General features: G+C 54.2%; 1 pseudogene; it reads left to right on the forward strand.

Annotated features, from left to right (window-relative positions):
• The first annotated feature begins 9,989 nt into the window (after positions 1 to 9,989).
• Positions 9,990 to 18,870, forward strand: LOC135875731 (slit homolog 1 protein-like; annotated as a pseudogene).
• Positions 18,871 to 19,880: the final 1,010 nt, after the last annotated feature.

Raw genomic sequence — 19,880 nt, forward strand, 5'->3', positions numbered from 1 at the left:
ATGCCGCATAGTAGACAGGCTTGGATATGGAGGTATTTGTCCAAACCCAGCAACATCTGCAGGATCTTTTGTGCCCTAACTGCAGATCCTCTTCTCACAAGGGTTTGGGCCTGTTGCTGTATGGAGCTTCCAGATTCCCCTTCGGCTGTCAGCACAAGGTGCTCACAGCCAAGTGCATTACCAGGGACTCGCTTAATGCCCGGTGCACCCCACACTCCAAAGTTGGAAGAAGACTGAATGGGGGAAAAACACTGCCTCCCAGCAATTTAGCCTTTACAAGGAATAAGCACTTACCCCTACACGGTCACTCTGTACACACTGGGCCTTTCCCAGCTGTCAATTTAGGCACTAGAGAGAGATTCTGAAGTGAGCAGAGAGCAAAGGCAAAGCGTGCAGGCAGCAGGCAGACCTTGCTAGGAGAGTGCTTAATTTCTGCAAGGCTGAAGAGCTGCGAGTTCTAATGACCCCTTGCTACCTTGCTTATGTATTTGAATGGATCTACCTTGCCCTGTATTGTTCCCCGCCAACATCCAGGGCTGTAACAGGCTTCTGGGCAGGGAATTTATCATCAGGCAAAGCTCTCTTACACAGCACTGTAAAATGGACAGGGGTGCTGTACAAATGCCAGGATAAAATCGGATATTAGTTTTATCTATTTGAGGTAGGATCTGCAAAATGGAAAGAGCTGCACAATACAAAGCAAAGATCATTCAGACTCACATCTAGACAGAGTCTGAATTAGCTTGAATGAAAGCTCCCTGGAAAGCTAAGGAAGAGCTGAATAACAAAGACCTGGAAGAATCCACAAACTGAACCAAGGGCAAGGCCTCCTGAGAGCTATAAAGAACGTTCAGCATGATCAAAAGGACTACGGCACGTAAATGCTTTACATGAAATGGGGTGTAATATTTCCTCCTAGTTCTCTGAAGGAAAAAACATGTCCAGGTAGCTACACCTCTACCCTGATATAACGCGACCCGATATAACACGAATTCGGATATAACGCGGTAAAGCAGTGCTCCGGGGGGAGGGGGGGGCTGCGTGCTCTGGCGGATCAAAGCAAGTTCGATATAACGCGGTTTCACCTATAATGCGATAAGATTTTTTGGTTCCCGAGGACAGCGTTATATCAGGGTAGAGGTGTAATTGGCTTGCACACTGCTGAAGCACACTCACAATAAAGCAGTTGTTACTCATCAGAGCAGGGACAAATAGTCTCTCAATCTACTTCCATTTAATGCACATCAAGGCCTTGGCAACCCCAAGGAGATACATACCTTTCCATAACTGCCAGGCACTCCTTTCTCCATGTGAACCGACTGCCTCGCCGTAGTCGGAAGGTCCCAGAGGTAGCTGTGACTGGGGGAGGCGTCTGTCTCCATTCTGGCTCTTCTACTGGGATTGGAGCAGGTCTCATACTTAACGTAGCCCCTAAAAACAAGACTAAATACGGTGTTTCCTAATGGACTGTAAATCTTGCTTCTCTTCTCAGTCCTGCTAATGAAGAAACAACTGACTGGGGAAGCTGTTGACGTCATTAGGCCTATATATATGAGCCAAAGTTCTTCCATGTTTAAACTCTGTCCTTCCATGTTTAACTCTAATCGACCTCAAGAGCCAAGGACAGGAATTGGAATGTGTAAATAGCCAGTTACCAATTACAACCCCCTCTCATACCAGGTACGAAGCGATAATGATGAGGTTTGCATGTTTTTAGCTGGAGAAGGGGTAATAAACTAAAGGTAAACAAAACCAAATAACTGTTTAGAGGAATGTTACTAACAAGCTAGATTTATTGCCCTAGAATGATTTAACGGCTTAAATGTATAAACATGCCTTCGGTAGAGAGGGGAGGGGGAGTAGAGGGAGAGGTGGGGGCGGTGGTAGAGGGGGAGAGAGGGGGGGCTTAGTTGTGAAAAGTATATGAAGAGAGAAACTGTTTTTGCTGGTGTGCTCGATTTGAGACTTGCCTGTCTCCTTGCACCACTTTGAGATCTCAAATAAACTTTGATTGTTTCTCCACCCCGGTATGTTTATTGGCGCGAAGCACGCTGGGCAACGAACCCCGCTGTTGCTGTCCTCGGGCCTCTGTGCCTGCAACAGTCTTGGCGTCCCTGGGTGGGCTCGAGGCTGAAATTTAGCCTTGCCCGGACCCCTCTCGGAGGTCGACGGATTGCGGCGATGACCGACGCCCAGCGCGCACCGGTGACTTCATCGGGGGCCTCGGCGGAGACGTGGTTTGGTCGACCCCGGAGGGTACAACGGTGCAACGCGCTCGATTAGTGGAGAAGCAGCTGCGGGCGACGGTGCAGAACCGGACCCTTGGATAAGGTAGGAACAGTCCAGTGGGGACTTTACCTGTTTTGACCTGGGGACGCCCAGTGTCTCCCTAGAGTATGGGGCAGGGGCAGAGTACGGCAGGCAGGGCAAGGTGTATGCCCTTAGAATGCATTCTGGTGAACTGGAAAGTGTTTGGATCGGATCCGTTGATTAAAAGTAAACTGAAAAAATTCTGTACAGTAGACTGGCCTCAATATCAGCTAGAGGACCAGGAAAGGTGGCCACCGGAGGGATCACTTAATTATAATACGATCCTTGAATTGCTTTTGTTTTGTCAGCGTACGGGTAAATGGAATGAACATATGTATGTACAGTTGTTTATGTTGTTAAGAAATAGGTCAGATCTTTTGCAAAGGTGTAATTTGACTCCGACAGGTTCGGTAGTAACTACTGTTAGTCCCCAGAACCCTCCCCCAGTTGTGATGGCAGAGTCGGTGTCCCCTTCGGCTCCAACACCCCCACCATATAAAGACAAGGCGCCTCAGGTCCCAGAGATTGCCCCCTCGGTGGGATTTTATCCATTGATTACTGAGACTCGGATAGCCCGTACTGGAACAGATAATCGCCCAGCCACTACAATGCAGGTTTATACCCATGTGCCTTTTAACCCAGTGGACCTAGCAGCTTTTAAGGCACAGGCAGGGGAATTTTCTACAAATCCAAGCAAGTTTATCTCGGTCTTTGAAGGGTGTCTGGTTAGCCATAAGCCTGACTGGGATGACTGTAATATCCTTATGCGGACCCTGCTGTCTGAGGTGGAGCGAAATCAGGTTGTGTCTAAGGCACGGGAGGAGGCACAGCTTAGACATGAGGTAAACGCAGCAAACGTCCCTGTTGCTGCAGTCCAGGTCCCTACAGCAGACCCCCGGTGGAATCCCAACGTGCCGGCGGATCTCACCCGTCTCACTGTATACAAGTAGCTCCTATTACATGGTCTCCGACACTCAGCTGTCCGACATAACAATTGGGCTAAGCCGTATGAGCTAGTACAGGAGCCAAAAGAGAGTCCGGTTGCTTTTCTGCAGCGTATTCGGGATACCATCAGGCAAACTACTAATGCAAACCCTGATGATCAGGCTACTGAGGCAATTATAAAGGGTATCTTTAACAGCCGTGCTGCCCCTGATATTAAAAGGAAACTGCAGAAAAAGGAGGATTTGATGGGCATGACAATGGCACAGATTCTGGAAACTGCAAACAGGGCTTACAGCCTTAGGGAGGGAGAAAAGGAAAAGAGGCAAGTGAAAATGATGGTTGCAGCAGTACAGGCTGGTGGCAGGGGAAGATTTCAGGAAGGTGGAAGGGGCCGGGGAATGAGAGGACGTGGGCGTGGGCGCCCTGGCTTACAGGAAAGGCGTCTGGGTCGCAATCAGTGTGCCATATGCCGAAAGGAGGGACATTGGAAAAATGAGTGCCCCGAAAGGGAAGGTACCCCTATGATGGCAGCAGAGGATCAAGAATAGGGGTGTCAGGGGAGACGGACTATCCTGCCCCCGGAACCCCGAGTAAAAATGCGGGTGGGAGATTCAGACAGACTTTTTAATAGACTCTGGAGCTGCACGAACTGCTGTAAACCAACCCCTTCAGCTGCCTGTGGCAGATTCCCTCACTGTGGTGGGAGCCACAGGGAAAGGAACTAAGTGCCCAGTATATGCCCCAGCAGAATGTGCTTTGGAAAACAGAACTCTATCTCACAGACTGGTTTACCTCCCCGATTGTCCAACGCCACTATTAGGACGGGACCTGCTTTGTCGCTTAGGTGCCACCCTGCATTTCACTCAAGCTGAAATAAGCCTCACCTTACCCCCAGAGAATGCCTGGATAATGACACTTGCAATTGAGCCCTCAGCTATGCAAGCCCCAGAGTGGAGTCAGTGGGAGAAGCGGGTTTTTCCTCTGGTATGGGCATCAGGGATCCCAGGAAAGGCAGCCCATCATACTCCTATTACTGTTCAGCTCTTGCCAGGAAAAGGTCCAGTGCGAATCAAGCAGTATCCGATCAAAAGGGAAGCCAGAGAGGGACTGCAGGAGACTATAGACCAGTTCCTAAAGTGCGGGGTACTTCGAGAATGCCAGTCAGCTTGGAACACTCCTATCTTGCCTGTACAAAAGCCCAATGGCACATACCGGCTGGTCCAGGACCTGAGGGCAGTTAATGAGCGGGTTAAGACTCTACACCCCCTTGTTCCAAATCCGTATACATTGTTGGCCTCTATAGGGGGGCAGTACACCCATTTTTCAGTCCTGGATTTAAAGGATGCTTTCTTCACGATTCCGGTTGACCCCAAGTCTCAGGAGATTTTCTCCTTCGAGTGGGAGGACAAAAGGAGGGTTAGAAAGCAGCTTTGCTGGACAGTGCTGGCCCAGGGATTTAAAAATTCCCCCACCCTTTTCAGCCAGGCCCTGGCTAGAGACTTGGAGGAGTGGGACAACGAGGACAAAGTCCTCCTCCTGCAATATGTGGATGACTTGTTAATTGCTGCTGTGGGTCTAACCTCTTGCCTTAAAGCCACTGTGAGCCTCCTGAACTTTGTTGGACTTCGAGGATATCGAGTGGCACAGAGTAAGGCTCAGATTGCTCTCCCAGTGGATGGAATCTGACAATGGAACACACTTCACATCCCAAGTCGTTCAGAAGATATCGGATGCCCTACATATCCCCTGGAAGCTTCACACGCCATGGCGACCGCAGGCCAGTGGGTTAGTGGAGCGTACAAATCAGACTTTTAAGCGTCACCTCTCAAAGGTTTGCCAAGAGGCTTCCCTTAAGTGGCCTGATGCTTTGCCCCTTGTTTTGCTCCGCATTCGCGCTCTCCCTAAGGGCAGGTTAGGGCTCAGTCCTTTCGAGATTATGTTTGGAAGGGCATGGCCTATGAATGGTACACCGGTTCTGGCAGGGGAGTGGGAAATGGGGTGTGGCTTCTTATCTCAGTACATGTGCTCTCTGTCTGCTGTTCTTTGTTCTCTCCACAGGTATACCAAAGATTTGCAGCCTCTCCCGCTGGATGCCCCGATCCACTCCTTGCAGCCAGGCGATTCCGTACTCGTTCGGACTTGGTAGGACGAGCCTCTCCAAGAGAAGTGGAAGGGACCTCACACTGTCCTGCTGGTCTCCCATACAGCAGTAAAGGTTGAGGGACACAAGAACTGGATTCATCACTCTCGCCTGAAAGCGGTGCCTGCTCCTGAACGGTGGACCGTTCAGCCTGCAGAGAAGACTGCCAGCGACGATCTGGGACTTAAGCTGTTATTCAGGCGACAATAGTGTCTGCTGGGAATGCCCCGTGATCTCTTTGGACAGTCACAGCGCACTCCCCGCGAGACCTCTGAGCGTTGGTTGTGTTTATTTTCACAGGGCCAGCCTAACCTAGTGGCCTGGTCCCTGTTGTTTTTAATCTGCTTGCTATTGGTAATTGTTATTTTGTGGGTATTTGGGGAATTGTGATTGTTAGGCCCTAGGGTCACCTGCCCAATATGAGTTCAGGTCCAGGGTCTGCCACAGTGGTGCTCTTTGCCATAGAGACACTCCTCTTGTTAACTCCCGTTTCCCCCCAGGCACATGCAGGATGGAAAGGAATCCCTACTAACTTAGAGACAAACACATATGAGTCCCTGAAGGTTTGCTTTGCCCAAGAGTTTAACCTCTCTAACTGTTGGGTATGCTCCCAAATCCCGCACCATGCTGCACGGTTACCCTGGAGGGTAGTTCCCCAGAATTGGTCAGATATCTGTTGGGGATGGTTCAGTAGAGGGAAAAATGCCTCGGGTACCCCCTTGTCACAGAACTGTACCATTGAGTCCGTTATGGGATGCGTTAAGGGATGACCCCTGGAAGCCGCAGGCCAACTCAACGTATATCCCTTCCCCTATTAGGTTGCGGCCAGTGACCCCTGGTTTGGTGTGCTATCGACAGTTTAAGTCCAGCAATCACACCTGGTTTGCCGGGAATAGCACCTGTCAGTATTATTTATCCCCCGACAGTGACGCTTCCGTCCCTGTCTATGTTAACGGCAAATCCGAGTCTACCGCCCGGTTCGGATCGTTTAATGACAGACAAACAAATAGGTGGAGTAGCGGTTATAATGGCTTGGTAGGGAATGGCCACTCCTTTTATATTTGCGGTACCTCTGCCTATAAGTGGCTACCGCATCGGTGGTATGGAAGCTGCTATCTAGGATATCTTGCCCCTCCCCTTCGTGTCTTCCCTAAACTGCCCCCTGGCCGCCCTAGGCAGCATAGATCTCTGTATGCCACCCCAGAGACCATTACAGAAGGAGACAGATTGGGTATGATCTTTCTCCCATCCTATGGGGTGGGACGACTGGCTCAATTTTATCGTAGGCTCTCTGTGTTTCTCACCAAGTATGCCAATGAGACCTTGGCCATAGAGAAAAGCCTTAACTCAGAGCTTTACCAGCTCCGGTTGCTGTCCCTGTAAAACAGACAGGCCTTAGATTATGTTTTAGCCTCCCAGGGCGGGGTGTGTGTCCTTATTGGGAGTGAATGTTGTACTTATGTCCCAGAAAACTCACAGGACATTAACAAGCACGTCCTGTCAGCCGAACAGGCTTTTGAGCAGTGGAAGGCTCAGGAAAGGGAACCCACAGTTTTTGATTCCCTTTGGAGTTGGTTGCCCAACCTAGGAGGACTGGGAAATAGCCTTGTGCGTCTCCTCCTCACAGGTGTGGTACTGTGCCTGGTCACCCTCCTCCTGACTGCTTGTTTTAAATTGCTCCTCCGTAAGCTTTGTGCCCCCCGTTCCCCAGAAATCCCAGCATACCCTCTCATTGAGAACCCTAGCTCTATGGCACTCAATCGTATCTTGTCTACAGAATATGAGAAAACTCAGCCAAAAGCTTGTTGAGTATTCTCAAAGGAGGGAATTGTTGACGTCATTAGGCCTATATATATGAGCCAAAGTTCTTCCATGTTTAAACTCTGTCCTTCCATGTTTAACTCTAATCGACCTCAAGAGCCAAGGACAGGAATTGGAATGTGTAAATAGCCAGTTACCAATTACAACCCCCCGTCATACCAGGTACCAAGCGATAATGATGAGGTTTGCATGTTTTTAGCTGGAGAAGGGGTAATAAACTAAAGGTAAACAAAACCAAATAACTGTTTAGAGGAATGTTACTAACAAGCTAGATTTACAGCCCTAGAATGATTTAACGGCTTAAATGTATAAACATGCCTTCGGTAGAGAGGGGAGGGGGAGTGGGGGGGTGGTAGAGAGGGAGCGGGGGGGGGCTTAGTTGTGAAAAGTATATGAAGAGAGAAACTGTTTTTGCTGGTGTGCTCGATTTGAGACTTGCCTGTCTCCTTGCACCACTTTGAGATCTCAAATAAACTTTGATTGTTTCTCCACCCCGGTATGTTTATTGGCGCGAAGCACGCCGGGCAACGAACCCCGCTGTTGCTGTCCTCGGGCCTCTGTGCCTGCAACAAAGCCATTCAAGCCAAAGATAAAACACTAACAAACGACAGGGCCAGTGCAACCATTTAGGCAACCTAGGCGGTTGCCATGGGCACTAGGATTTGGGGGGAGCCATTTTCTTCGGCAGTGACCGCAGCGGCCGGATCTTCGGCCGCCCTGGTCGCCGCCGGCATTTAGGCGGAGGGAGCTGGGGCAGTGGAGCGCGGGGAGGGCTGCCTGCAGCAAGGGGGGGGGACGGCACGCAGGGGAACTCCCCGCCCCAGCTCACCCCTTCCCCGCCTCCTCCCCGAGCACGCCGTGGCTGCTTCACTTCTCCCGCCTCCCAGGCTTGCGGCGCCAATCAGCTTAGGCGCCGCAAGCCTGGGAGGCGGGAGAAGTGAAGCAGCGACGGCGTGCTCGGGGAGGAGGCGGGGCAGGGGTGAGCTGGGACGGGGGGGGTTCCTCAGGGTGGGGGGTGGGGAGCTGCCGCGGAGGGGCGCCTCAGGGCGAAGGGGGGGAGCTGCCGCGGGGGCGGGGGGGAGGTCGCCTCAGGGTGGGGGATCGGGGACGGGGGGGGCGGGGCGCAAGGTGGAAGTTTTGCCTAGGGCGCGAAACATCCTTCCACCGGCCCTGACAAACGAACACATTAAAGACACATAAGGCCAGATTGTGACCTCACACAGGCAAGAATCAGGAGTTACCCTGTTGAAATCAACGGAGTTAAACTGGTCTTAGTCAGAGGAGAATCAAGCATGGAGTCTTCATTATACCCACTTTGGAAGAGGCAGTTTGCCCTCATCAAGATGACCAGCTTCATATAGAATACGCTCAGCTGGGACCGATTCCGGCTTTGCTTTGTGTTCTTCTGTCATGAACATAAGAACGGCCATACTGAGTCAGAACAAAGGTCCATTAGCCCAGTAGCCTGACTTCTGACAGTATACTGAAGTTAGGCTCACCAGCCTGTAATTGCTGAGATTGCCTCTGGAGACTTTTTGAAAAATTGGCGTCACATTAGCTATCCTCCAGTCATGTGGTACAGAAGCTGATTTAAATGATAAGTCACATACCACAGTTGCTAGTTCTGCAATTTCACATTTGAGTTCCTTCAGAACTCTTGGGTGAATGCCATCTGGTCCTGGTGACTTATTACTGGTTAATTTATCAATTTGTTCCAAAACCTTCTCTAATGACACCTGAATCTGGGACAGTTCCTCAGATTTATCACCTAAAAAGGAGGACTCAGGTTTGGGAATCTCCCTCACATCCTCGTGAAGACCGATGCAAACAATTCATTTAGTTACTCCGCAATGGTAGGGTAACCAGACGTCCCATTTTTGAAGGGACAGTCCTACATTTAAGCCCTCCTGCAGGTGTCCTGACTTTTTCTTAAAAACGGGCAAATTGTCCTGTATTTTCTGTCTTCTTCCCCTCAGTACTGACGGGAGGAGGGTGTGTGTGTGTGTCCTGCTGAAGGGGGTCCTGCTGCTGGCCGGATCCCTACTCGCCAGCCACCGGCCCACCAGCAGTGAGTGGGGGGGTCCAGTGGCCAACAATGGGGGCGGGTGTGCAAGGCTGGTGGCGGGGTGAAGATGCAGCGCACGGGGCTGGCCGCTCCCCCTGCTGGTCTGCCCAGCACAGCCCCCACTGCGTTCTGGCTCTCAGGCAGCAGGGCCCTGCCCCATTTCTGGCCAGCCCTGGCTGCGCGCTGCAGCGGCTGGTGCTTGTGGGCAGGTGCCAGGCGGCGGCCAGTTACATGTCATCTCTGCTGCCCACCTATCAGCCCTTTACATGCTCCCTGTCCTCTCCCTGCTTTGCCCCTTTGCCCTCCCCCCCCCCCCAGCCCCGCTGCTCCACCACATCACCCCCCGCGGAGCGCATCCCACTCCCAGCGCTGTGGGGAGAATCAGCCCCTGATCGGAGTGCTCAGCTCACCAACAGCCTGGACAGCAGGCTCCTTCCTTCCCCCACTGCCTCTGGCTGGGCCGGCACCCCGGGAAAGCCCAAGATCCTCCGGCCCGAGATGCTGGCCAGGAGGAGCCGAGCCCCGCATAGTGCTTCCTCCCCTCCCCCCGCACCTGCCTGGAAGCAGCTCCTATCCCTTCCCTCCCGCAGTGCTGAAAGGATGCTGCTGGCTACATTCTGGGGTGAACCCTGGCATAAATCTGGGGAGGAGTGGCATGTGACCTTGCCCCTCCCCACCCCCAGCCCCTCCGTGTTGCCTTGGGAAGACATGGCGAGGTACCAGGAGAGGCGGGTCCATCCCGGGGGCCCAGCCAGGCATGGAGGGCGGAGAGCGCCAGGCAGGGTCAGTCGGTCACCCCCCCCCCCCGTGTGAGAGAGGTGTATGGGAGTGTGTGGGGATAGAGGTGTGTATGTCACCCCTCCCCGTGTGAACCCTAAAAACGTAAAGATAAGTAGGTAAATAAAATAATCCAACTACGCCGTATTTCTTTTTAACAGGGGCTCAGTCAACTTGATGTTAATTTGAATGTTTGTACTACATAGTTCTGATTGATTGACATTGAACTCGCTTGAATATGAGTAATTTTACCAGGTGTCCAGTATTCAGAATAGGGAAATATGGTCACCCTATGCAATGGCCTTATCCCCCTTGACTGCTCCTTTAGCATCTCGACCATCTAGTGGCGCCATTGGTTATTTAGCAGGCTTCCTGCTTCTGATGTATCTTAAAAAAAATTATGCCATTACTTTTTGAGTCTTTGGCTAGATGTTCTTCAAATTCTTTTTTGGCGTTCCTAATTATATTTGTACACTTGACTTGCCAGAGTTTATGCTCCTTTCTATTTTCCTCAATAGGATTTAACTTCCACTTTGTAAAGGATGCCTTTTTGTCTCTCTCTGCTTCTTTTACTTTGCTGTTTAGCCACGGCGGCACTCTTTCGGTTCTCTTACTATGTTTTTTAATTTGGGATACATATTTAATTTGGGCCTCTATTATGATGTCTTTAAAAAGTTTCCAAAGATTTCACTTTTGGCACGGTACATTTTAATTTCTGTTTAACTAACTTCATTTTTGTGTAGTTCCCCTTTCTGAAATTAAATGCTACCATGGTGGGCTGCTTTGGTGTTTCCCCACAACAGGGATATTAAATTTTATTATGTTATGGTCACTATTAGCAAGTCATGCAGCTATATTCACCTCTTGGACCAGATCCTGTGCTCCATTTAGGACTAAATCAAGAATTGCCTCTCCTCTTGTGAGTTCCAGGACTAGCTGCCCCTCCCCCGGCTGCGGCAGGTCCCTGGGCGGGTTCCCTGAGCGCCTGCGTGGCGGTACCTAGGCTGTCGGGCGGCTGCGTGGCTCACAGGGACCCACCCAGGCCCTTTTAAATTGCCCGGGTCCCTAGGCAATTCCCCCTTTCCTCCCCCCCCGGCGGCCTGCCAGCCCTAAGGACCCGGGCTCACAACCGGCCAGGCTCCCAAGAGCGACAGCCTCCCAGCCCATCCCCAGCCCTGTTCCTGTGAGCCCGTCCGCCAGCCCATCACCCTCACCTCAGGGCATGCGCCTGCCACGGCCCTGTCATCCCTGCAGGGCCCGTGGGGGAGAGACCCGTCTCCTGCCCCTCTGCCCCAGGGCTGCCAGTGCCCTGAGCAGAGCCCGGCCTGCCCCCAGGGCCTTCCGGGGCACCCGCTAGCCCCCCCACCGCCCTTGTTCCCCTCTGCCCGGCAGGGGCGGCTGGGCAAGGACCTGGCCCCTCCATGGGGTGCTCGGGGGAGCAGTGGGATTCTGGCCAGCGCCGGGGGAGAAGCTCCCTGTGCACCCCCCCCCCCAAGGCTGCAGCTGGGCGGGGCTGGTGCGGCGGGCGGGGACTGGGGACAACGCTGGGCATTTCCCCCTTTGCCTTGCAGAGACCTGAGCAACAACCAGATCTCGTAGATCGCGCCCGACGCCTTCCAGGGGCTGCGCTCGCTGAACTCGCTGTGAGTCCCTGCGCCGGTCCCGGCCACCCCCAGCCCCCTGCCATGGGTTTCACCGCGCCCAGAGCCCCGGGAATCACACGGGGGAATCCGACCTCCAGCCTCACTAATCATCACGCTGCCCTGGGACTCCTCTGCTACACCAACACCCCTCACTCCCGACCTGCAGCCCCCTCCCATCCCAGCCCTGAGCCCCTTCCCTCAGCTCGGCCAATGCCCCTCACTCCCGAACCACAGCCCCCTCCGATCCCAGCTCTGGGTCCCCCTCTACTCCACCAATGCCCCTCACTCCCGACCCGCAGCCCCCTCCCATCCCAGCTCTGGGTCCCACCCAGCTCGGCCAATGCCCCTCACTCCCGACCCGCAGCCCCCTCCCATCCCAGCCCTGAGCCCCTCCCCCAGCTCGGCCAATGCCCCTCACTCCCGACCCACAGCCCCCTCCCATCCCAGCTCTGGGTCCCCCCAGCTCGGCCAATGCCCCTCACTCCCGACCCGCAGCCCCCTCCCATCCCAGCTCTGAGCCCCTCCCCCAGCTCGGCCAATGCCCCTCACTCCCGACCCGCAGCCCCCTCCCATCCCAGCCCTGAGCCCCTCCCCCAGCTCGGCCAATGCCCCTCACTCCTGACCCACAGCCCCCTCCCATCCCAGCTCTGGGTCCCCCCAACTCGGCCAATGCCCCTCACTCCCAACCCGCAGCCCCCTCCCATTCCAGCCCTGAGCCCCTCCCCCAGCTCGGCCAATGCCCCTCACTCCCGACCCACAGCCCCCTCCCATCCCAGCTCTGGGTCCCCCCAGCTCTGCCAATGCCCCTCACTCCCAACCCGCAGCCCCCTCCCATCCCAGCCCTGAGCCCCTCCCCCAGCTCCGCCAATGCCCCTCACTCCCGACCCACAGCCCCCTGCAGGTTTGGTCCTTGGCCTCTCTGGAGTGAGGATGAACAGCCCTGTCTGTTGCGCGGCTCGGCTGAGGCCAGTCCGTCGCACTGTGAGGTGGGTCCGGTTTGGCAGCGGAGGTAAGATCGCTGGCCAGGCCCGAGGCTGGGGGCCCCAGCAGCGTGGGGTGGCCCATACTGGGGGTCGGTAAAGCTGGGGGCTGTGGGGCAGAGGTGGGGGGATCCGTGCTCCTTCCTGGGGTCCTGTGGGGATCCCCGTTCGCTGGGCTGGGGGCTCAGCCCTATGCCCGGGGGCTGCGTGTGAGCGACCGGCTCTGTCTTTTCCAGCGTGCTGTATGGGAACAAGATCACAGACCTGCCCCGGGGCGTCTTCGGGGGACTCCACGCGCTGCAGCTTCTGTAAGGATGCGGCGGCTCCGGCAGGGGGCGGGAGCCCGGGGCCTGCCCGGCTCTGCTCTCGGGAGCCCGGCGTGCCAGCCCCGGTGTCGGCGGGGTCCAGAGCAGGGCCGGCCTGCGTCTCTGTTTGACATCTCCCTGCCCCCCCCAGGCTCATCAACGCCAACAAGATCAACTGCATCCGCGCCTACACCTTCGGGGACCTGCAGAGCCTCTCTCTGCTCTTGCTGTAAGACAACAAGCTGCAGGGCCTGGCCAAGGGCACCTTCGCGCCCCTGAGGGCCATCCAGACGCTGTGAGTGCCAGGCAGCGCCAGCTGCCAAGTCCCGGATCTTGGGGGGGATTCCTACCCCGCCCTTCATGGCCCACGTGGGGCAGGCTCCTGGGGCAGGCTCTGGTTCAGGAGGTGCAGCCCGGGGGCTGGGGGGTGGGCAAAGAGGCCTTCACGCCCTCCGGATCCTGGGCTCCCCCGGGGCCAAGAGGGGAAGAAAACCCTGGAACCGGGTAAGTCAGAGCAACCAGGGGGGTCCCAGCACCACATGCTGACGCCCCCCCCCCAGCAGGGCTCAGTGGGGCAGCATGGAGCTGGCTGGGGCTGGGGGGCATGAGCAGCTCCGCAGGCCCCAGGGCAGTGCAGAGGGGCCAGACTGGGGGTTGCTGTAATTTACCCAGAGTCCCTAGAGCCCTGCGGGGTTTGGTGCGAGCTGCGAGCCGGGGGCCCTGCCCAATGGAGGGCGGCACCCCCAGCTCAGGGCCTGGCCAGTAACGCTCAGCGCTGGGGCCAGCATCCCCCTCCTCCCCTCTGCATCCCCCCCCCAGGCACCTGGCTCAGAACCCCTTCATCTGCGACTGCAACCTGCGGTGGCTGGCGGATTTCCTGCGCGCCAACCCCATTGAGACCAGTGGTGCCCGCTGCGCCAGCCCGCGCTGCCTGGCCAACAAGCGCATCGGCCAGATCAAGAGCAAGAAGTTCCACTGCTCAGGTGAGTCCGGGTCCCTCCCTGCCCCACTGCAGCCACGGGACCCCGGGGGCTGGGGAACGGAGGCAGTTCATTGGGGAAGGCAGCTGGGCCCAGCAGTGAAGGGAGCGAGGGGCCGGTGCCCCCGTGTGCCGAGCAGGCAGAGGATGAGCCGGGGCACGGAGTCTCCACGCAGCCACAGGGAAGCTGGAACCCAGGCTCCTGCTCCTCCAGCCCCGGGCCCTTCCCTGGGGAACCAGAGCGTCCGGCCATGCAGCCGCTGTCACTGCCCCTGCGGGCTGGGGGCTCCCCCCCGGGCTGCTGCTACTGCAGCACTATCCAGAGGCCTTAACTGAGCTGTGGGGTGCTGGGCCCCGCAGAGACACCGCGTCATGCCCTGCCCTGCCCAGCTCCCAAGCCACATAGACAGCAAGGGAGGAGGGGAAACCGAGGCACGGACCTGGAGGGACTTGCCCAAGCTCAGCTGGTGTGTCAGTGGCAGAGCCGGGGCTCGAGCCCTGGTGCCAGCGCACCAGAGATCTCGCCAGGCACCACCAGCCATCCCCCCTTCCCACGCAGGCCCTGGCGCCGGGCTGCCCCACTAACGTGTTTGTGCCTTTCTCTCCGCAGCCAAAGAGCAGTACTTTATCCCAGGTAAGGACCGAGCTGGGGCTGAGGGGACATATCTGCACAGGGACTGTCCATGGGCCTCTCTCGGACGGGCTGTGCTTTGCCGTGTGACGTCCCTGGGTAGCTGGGTACGGCGCCACGCAGGACGCCGACGGCCCGGCTCTCCTGCCTGGCACACATATTGCTGCCCGCTTCTGGCACCTGGGGGTCTGGCCCCAGAGGCGGCAAATGGCCCTAACCCAGCCTGGCCCCGCGCCCCACACAGCCCCCGAGCGATGGCAAAGCCAGTGCAGCGTCTGGCTCCAGGGAGCGATTCCCACGCAGCCAGCGCCCCCCGCAGGCACAGAGCAGGAATCCTGCACCCAGGAGCCGGCTGCGGATGTGCTGGCCGCCACTTCCTGCAGCTCCCATTGGCCAGGAATGGTGAACCACGGCCACTGGGCACTGAGGGCGGCCGTGCCTGTGGACGGTCAATGTAAAATTGTCTCGCGACCCACCACTGGATTACCCTGACGAGCTGTGTGCGGCCCGCGGACTGCAGGTTGCCCACCACTGTCCTAGACCGATACCAGACACCTCTGTGTTTTTGGGGAACCAGGGTGCAGTATCCAGCCTGACTCATGAAAGACACCCCTCCCCCCCCCCCAGCCTCTGCTTAAACGAAAACCCATCAGAGGAAAAAACTTGCAGAGAGCAGTGAAGGGCGCTGGGAGACACACCTAGACCCCTCCTGACAAGGGTGACAAGATTAAGACATCTCCATTAGCATACAGAATGGAGAGCAGAGACAACTCCCCTAGCCTCATCTGCATGAAAGATGGGACAGGAAGACATCTCAGTTTACATACAGAATGGAGAACAGAGAACCGCACTGAACTCTGGGACCAGAAAAAGCAGGGAAGCACTGCATCGTGGGAATCTCTGCTCCAGATGCTAATGAACCTATGTCTGCACACACCCAGCTCAGCAATTATCAGACCAATTCTAGTAATGAATCCTTAATTGATATCCAAATACTGAAGCAGCCTAGTTACATTGTGAGCTCCCTGGAAGAAAACACCACCCATAGCCAAGAGCGATCAACTCCTATTGTCTAGTCTAAAGAAAACCCTTGAGTCATCAGCTTACCTATAAACAAATCTAGTGTTCTCCCTTGATCAATTGTATTTTCTCTACAAAAATCCCTACTCACCCTCTAGTCAGGGTTCTGATGCTTAGATCCAAACTATGCATCAGTTCCACTGGAACTCCATCTTCTGACTGATCGTGCTGGGGGCTCTGCCTGTCTCCAGCATTCAGGACCCTCCACTACCACCATCATCTGGGAACCCCGACCAGTTCAAGCCTTGTGAAGTGGGTGAGATCCCCCCTCTTTCTCTCTCTCTGTTTTCCTTTCTACCTTAGGTATTAACCTTTAATAATGTATGTTATGTTGGTTTAGCTCTCCTTGTGTAGTTATCACTATTATTCAATAAATAACTTTTATGGTTAAGTTGGTTGCTTCTCTCTCTCTTGCTGAACTTTACTCTTTTGTGATTTTAGCTTCCCCCATTCACTCTACAGCAACACTTCTTTTACCTAAGCTAAAGATCCCTGCAGTGCCCAAAATACTGTGGGGTTTGCTCATCAAGTAGGTTACTGCCAGTGCAATTGTGATGTGAGAGTGGGGATAGGGACGTGCTGAATCTGGGACACATAAGGGTAACAGCTTGAAAGGGCTGCTTGACCCAGTCCATGGAGCCCAGGGGCATATAAGGAGAGACAGCTTGAAAGTGCTGCTTCATCCAGCCCAGTGAGTCCAGAGACATATAAGGAGTCAGCTTGACAGTGCTGATTGACCCGGTCCGCTCAGACTTGCTCTGTTAATGTACGTGTGGGTGGGTGGGTGTTCATCCGGTTCTGGGGCTGGAGAAACCCAGCCCTAGGGACCCTAGGTCCTGCAGGATAGCTCCATTGGGAGGGGACTTGCAGAAGGGAGAAGTAGAGCTCCATATGAAAACACAAATGACACAAGCAGTACATGGATAGAATTACAGAACCCCCTTCCCCAGAAGCGTAACCCGAATAAATGAACATACCCCAAAGTAATGGGCACATCTGGTAACAAGACCCAATCCACCCAGTCCTAATTGCAATCCATTCATAGTCAGCCATGTCAAGCAATGATCCCCAGCCCTACATCTCCAGGGGACTGTGTATGGACATGCACTGCTGTCCTCTGTTGCACAAAGCACATCAGACCAGATTAAGTATCTATTAGATTCTATTGTTTTCCTCTGAATAGTGGAGGAGCTGCTTCTTTCCCTCCTCAAGGGCTGCATTTCCGGAGCTCAGGGTCATGGGCCCCATTTCCAACTGCCACAGGTAAGTGGGTGGCTAACGAGTGTGATGCCGCCTGTGTATCCATCCATGGAGCATTATGAATGGATCTGCAGAGCAGTGGGTTCGAGAGGAACTTGATTAATGGCAGGAAAATGCCAAACAGTCTAAAAACAATAAAACTGATAAACCCTGGGATGAAATGTAGCAAAAGCCATTCCTATCCGCTCCGGGTTTCTGTCGGGATATTCAGAGGACCAGAAAATGTAAGTGGGTGATTTAAATTATCTGCAGTTAATTTAACTCCATAGTTAATCCATGGACCACAAATCTTCAATTACAGGAACAAACTCTTCCACTCATGGGAGAAAAGTGAACGACGCGGGTGGAACTGAGGCTTGATTGATTATAGCCTGATCAGGCATATGTGTGACTTGGGTTTGAGGGCAACAGTCCTGAGGTTAGTTCTCATCATAAAAAATACCAGGCAGTTCGGCAAGATGATCTGTCCCCTGCGCAGGTCTAGAGTAGCAAAGGGTGCTGCAGAGCAGAGCAGAGCGGGATGCAGCAGCAGAGCTAAGCGGAGAGGGGCAGAGCAGAGGGCAGTTGCACGTCAGGACTGAGAGTTGTGTGTCCAAGACCATCACCCTCCAGGTGCATTGTTTGGACTGGACTAGCAGGGGTGTGGCAGGCCACGGAGGATGGCTGATGCCTTGACACAGAGCTGTGTTGATGGTGCCCGCTGGATGCTAGGGAAATGGTGGAATTTGTGGGCCCCTTCTGTTAGTGGGCATGCTGGCAGGGTGGGATTTGGTAGTATGGAAAACGGAAGTAGTATAAGGGCCCTACCGTCAATCAAACCCTAACCCCTCCTCTTGGCCCCTTAAACCCCACCCCTTGACCCCTTAAGCCCCGACCACCTGTCACCTGAAGTCCCAGCCATGGGGGGGGGGTATTACTTCTGGGGTCAAGACGGACACATGACCGGAAGCAAAGTGTGTCATGTGACCCCTCTAAGAACTCCTCCCACTGCCCTCTACCAATCAGGAGAGGTTTCGCCCCCATAGACCCGCCCTGAGAGGAGATTTGACCAATCAGGAGAGTTCCAGGGCGGGGTGATCCGTCCGGAAGTGGTTCGCGTGATCCCTCTAAGAACTCCTCCCACCGCCCTCTACCAATCGTGATGGGTTTCGGCTGCATAGGCCCGCCCCGAGAGCAGATTTGACCAATCAGGGGTGTTCCAGGGCGGGGTGACCCGCCCAGAAGAGGGTCCTGTGACCCCTCTAAAAACTCCTCCCAGCACCCTCTGCCAATCAGAGTGCAGCACCATCACCCCATAAGTCCCAGCGCCGGGGCAGAAGAGGCCATCTTTTACCAAGAACGCATGCTTTAGAAGTCGTGGAAACATGGACTCCTTCACCACCCCCATGAGAACTTCGGACTTTGTTTTAGCCCCGAGGGCCTTTGACCATCCGCGGAGAAAGCGCTACATCAGCGACAGTTCCGAGGAGGAGGCGGGAGCGACTGAGGAAGGCCCTTTGGCCCAGCCATTGATGGATACGCCGGAACCTGAAACCCAACTGCTTGTGAGACACCCCGATGAGCGTGGTGGCCTCTTGTCGTCCACCCCCCTGGAGGAGGAAGGCGAGCACAGCTTGGGGGGAGTCACCGGAGGACAAGGTGAACGGAAAAGACGTCGCTCAGGTAAATAAATGATTAAGAAGTGACAGTTGATGATGGGGTGTAATGGGGTTAGGAACCGGCGGGTTGTGTAAATCTAAAAACAAGCAGTGGGGTGCTTACTTTCTTTTCTGAAAATCTCTCAACAGCTCGACGATGCCTTTCTAGAGGCCTTTGAGAACTTACACATCGGTAGCCCCATGGAAGTAAATAGACATAAGCAAAAACAGCTGATGCATGATATGAAACACAGATATCAAGACGAAAATCTGGAAAAGGACAAAATGGAAGAATGAACCAGCTCAGACTCCCTTATGGAGTCCATTTTTACAGGCGGTTGTAAAAGGTCGTGTTAAACCAGGCGATTAATAAAACTTATTTATTTAAATGGTCAATATGAATGTGTCCCCTTTCACATTTGTGTTAGTAAAAGACGGTACCAGTAAGAGTCATGTCTACACAGGCAGCTCTGTTAAAGAAAATATATTACACCCCCAGGGAAGTTGGGAGTTTGAGCACTATTTCTGAGATGGCCGCTACTAAATCGTCAGAGGCCGAACATGGTATAGCCCTCCTTTGCTGCGGGGACGATTTGCTAAGTAATTTTAAAAGGACCAGGTTTCTCTTCACCCAGCTAGACACGTTTTCGGTCAGCAACCCCAGCTGTTACAAGCAGTTCTTTATACAGAGCTTGCCAAAAACTGTAACACCACACAATATTCTCAAGCATAACAGACAGTGTTTGTTTGGCATTATCCAACACATTTTTTATAAAGTAACTTTTCCCGCAGTTGCTAGGCCCCGCGAGAATTGCAGAAAAGGGGTGTTTCCACCTCGTATCCATTTTTAAAAGCCGTAGGGCAGGGTTTTAAACCCTTCTCCTAGAACCCTCTTGTTGTAAACGACTTTCAAGTGAGTTTAGGACCTTGCAGTGGTGAGCAGCAGCTGGGCGGGGGGTTGGGAATCCCAGTGGGGCCTGATTCTGGCAGTTAGGTGCCTAAACCAGCAAGTGCCTAACCCTGAGTGATCAGTTCTAGGCACATCTTTTCCTTCAGTAACTGTCTAACGATGAAGTACGCATCGTAACCTTTGGAATTGTGTGCTAGGAACGTGTAGTCCCGGAACTCTTTGCCAATAAAGGTCTCAACAAACATAGAAAGACACTCGTCGCCCTTAAATTCCCAGGATTTTTCCGGCTTTAGGGACATAACAAAAATGTAATTGGGCGTGTGCAACCCAGTCTCCTGCGTGCATTCAAAATCATAAAAAAAGATACTTTTCTGATGATTCGGGCTTTCTAAGGCTG

The sequence above is a fragment of the Emys orbicularis genome, chromosome 3 (assembly GCF_028017835.1).
Source record: "Emys orbicularis isolate rEmyOrb1 chromosome 3, rEmyOrb1.hap1, whole genome shotgun sequence".
In the NCBI taxonomy this organism is placed as follows: Eukaryota; Metazoa; Chordata; order Testudines; family Emydidae; genus Emys; species Emys orbicularis.